The 3203-nt window shown below is 36.9% G+C and overlaps 1 long non-coding RNA gene across 2 annotated transcripts in view; it reads left to right on the forward strand.

The window, feature by feature from the left end:
* LOC111814055 overlaps positions 1–3203 on the forward strand; it is a 58845-nt gene that overhangs the window by 3528 nt on the left and 52114 nt on the right. Inside the window, exons 1-2 of one of the 2 annotated variants that reach the window (XR_002819131.1) lie at positions 236–370; positions 2458–2590. This is a non-coding gene — a long non-coding RNA (uncharacterized LOC111814055). Of the gene's footprint in view, positions 1–235; positions 371–2457; positions 2591–3203 lie in introns of those variants that run through there. The other variant, XR_002819130.1, reaches the window with a different exon arrangement.

The raw sequence follows: 3203 nt of genomic DNA on the forward strand, positions 1-3203 counted from the left end.
AGGCAATAGTCCCAAAGGATCAATGAAGGCAGAATAGATGTGCACTCTTCAGGTTTTTAAATACACAAACCAGAAGGTGGTGCTATTACTACTAAGAGACACTTCACAGAAGGTTCCTCTCACAGATAGGAAATGAAAGTGAAATCTAGTCGGAATTCATTCTGCTCACATACCAGGCACACCTACTGTTTTTCTTAGCCAATTAGAGCTAGCACTGAGGAGGAAGTACAGGGTACACAACCTTGCTTTAAAACAGAAATGAAGAAAAAAAAATTAACATCACAGGACAAAGAAAAGACCAGATATCAGATGTTTTCTGTACCAAAAGGTGATTTTCCCTTCTTCACATAGAAGCAATTTGAAAATCTGAGTAAGTACAATATCTCCTTATTAGTATCTTCAGCATCTAGAGTAGCAGCATACTGACTCTACTTTGCAATTAGACAATTAGACAACTGAAAAGTACTGTACTGTGCATTTCTGCTGGTCTATGAGAAGAAGCAGCTAATGATTTCATTTGTTTTGTCTGCTTTTTTCAATTGTTTGCACTTTTTCTCTTCTAAATTTCTTATACATTTCCTTCTTTATTTCTTCCTTCTTCTAATTTTACATACATATATCTGGTAATGTGAATAATTGGTTGGAAGACAACACTGTGTTACAACAAATACTGTGAAATTCATATTATCTTGTTAAGTGAAATTCTGCATCACTTGTAATTTTTTCTGCTTTAATTCTAATTTGTGCTCTCTTTAATAAAAAAAACTAATAATATTCTAAAGCTAGAATGTTTAAACTATCTGTTGCTTCCATTAGTATCTGCTGTGTATTAGTTCAAAATAAATCAGCATTCCTTAAAATATTTGCATCTTTAAAAGCTGGAGGCATTTTTATGGATAAAATCCTCCAAGGCACAATTGCATCTTCCTAATAAACAGAAACTGAAAATTTTACAGTTTACTGCAATGATACCTTTCACTATGCACTCTAAGAAATTAGCAGTTTAGAAAAAAGAACTCCTTAACAACTTTCAGATATTAGTGTCAAATGACATGAGCCTATAAGATATAGATGTCAAAAGAAAGCTATAAGACGACCTTGGAATTATGGCAGCTTTATTTTGCTACTAATCAAAGGTTTATGTCTAATTTCCCCCAAAGTGATCAGGAAAGTAATTCCAGGGTATAGGAGGATTGCCTTTCCAAATAAGAACCAAATCTTTAACTCCTTTTATCAGTTTTAGCAAATACAGTTAACTCGACAGTTTACAAACGTATGTAGGCCCAATCAAGTAAAAAAAAAAAAAAAAATGTGGTTCCTTTTTTTTATATACTGGTTGTGTTACAGGGTAGTTTCTTTAGAAATGGCTCACCAATCAACAATATTCCAAGTTCTTCTTTCCTCAAAGAATTGGATGAGATAAGTCAATAATGGTGCCAAAAGTTTGTTTGAAAAGTAGAGGATCAGGGATGTAGCTCAGTCGTGCAGCACCTGCCTAGCAAGCACAAGGCCCAGAGTTCGATTCCCTGTACCAAAAAAGAAATTAGAAAAGTAGAAGGTGCATGGGGATGGGAAAAACCAGCTCTGCAGAGCAAATTTGGATCAAACAAAAAGAAAAAGACGGTAAAAGAAAAAATGAGGGAAAGGAGAAAAGAAAGAAGGAAGAGAAAAATATATATGTATATATACAGGAAACCTTGGATAATTGTGCTATTGATTTTTACTGGTCTATTGAAAGGAACAGTTAATGCTTAAATATTTTTTTCTTTTTAATTTTTTGATCGCTTTTGCAGACTTATATCTTGTAATATGAACAACTAACTCAAGTGAAGGCTACTGCAGAAACTTACCATGGTAACTTTCCATCATGGCTCGTGGGAGTTTGCTAGTACTTCTACATATATGGTCCTCGCTTTGCCCTGGGCTCTTGTAGTTGACAGGTTCCGCTGTTACTCCAGCCAGAATTGTTATGCCCTATCTCCTATATTAGGTGCTAAGATGCTCAGAAACAATTTTTCAGGCCAACTTCTTGAAGTAGATAGAATCAAAAACTATTACATTATGTAGTAACTTTCTTCTATACCCTTTTTTCTTCCTACCCCTGGTTAGCTTTCCTCTGATTTCTCTCCTTACAGGTTTTGATATACCCGGGATCTTGTTTCATTTTCTAATTACCTGAAGCCCTTTTAGGAACACAGAAGTGTGTTTTGAAAAATCATTAATATGAAAAGTATCTGTAAAAAGTGAGAAAATACTCATTCCTCTGGTGTATATTCTGTAAAAGTGGAAACTTCAATTTTTAAATGATTTATTGAAAAGCACATCCATCAAGACTCCAAAAGAGACTTTAGAGAACCAGTGTAAAAAGTGATACCTATTTAATTGTATTTGAAATAGCCATAATTTTGGGGAGAACATAGTGAAAAGTCCCTCCTTTTTATTTGCTTACTTTCTCAGCCAAACATTCAAGAACAGCTCTTCCCTTATGAGAACCTGGCTTTGTGTTTTCACATGTATATGGGATGAAGCTCAGGTACAAGTCAACCAAACCATCTAATGTAGCATTTGGTTCCACAATCTGCTATATTGAGTGAGTAAAATTGTGAGACACACCAGCTAGCAGAAAACATAAGGGGGCTCTGGGAAAGTGTCAAGAGACAGGCCCTGGGAAACCCCAACATGATGCTCTTGGGATCTTGGGCACATCTAGCTGCAGAATGATCAGGGTGTTCCTGTTCTGTGAGTCACAGTACTATGAGTAAAACATAAATGAGCTGTACTCTCAAAGTACAATATTTGGCATTGGGTGAGATAGCTCAGCAGACTAAGCACCTGCTTAGGCAAGTGCAGGGACTGGGGTTCGATCCCCAGCACCACATGCTACACCAACCTCACCCTTGGGTGGGATGAGCCAGCCACTGAGTCCTGGGCTGGTAGTGCATGCCTATAGTCCCAGCTCTGGGAAGGATGAAAACAGGAAGATCACTAGGAGTCTGAGCTGCATAGTGAGACCCTCTACCAAATACATTAAAAAAAAAAAAAAAGGAGTATATGGGACATGAGATTTTGCCTACCAATAAGAGTTACTCAGGTGTTAAAAAAACTACAAAACCAGGCACAGGGGCACATGCCCATAATTCCTGGACTCTGGAAGGTAAGAAGATTATACGTTTGGGCAGTTTAGTGAGAAACTGTCCCCCCCC

The sequence above is a fragment of the Octodon degus genome, unplaced genomic scaffold (genome assembly GCF_000260255.1).
Source record: "Octodon degus isolate 3935 unplaced genomic scaffold, OctDeg1.0 scaffold00262, whole genome shotgun sequence".
In the NCBI taxonomy this organism is placed as follows: Eukaryota; Metazoa; Chordata; class Mammalia; order Rodentia; family Octodontidae; genus Octodon; species Octodon degus.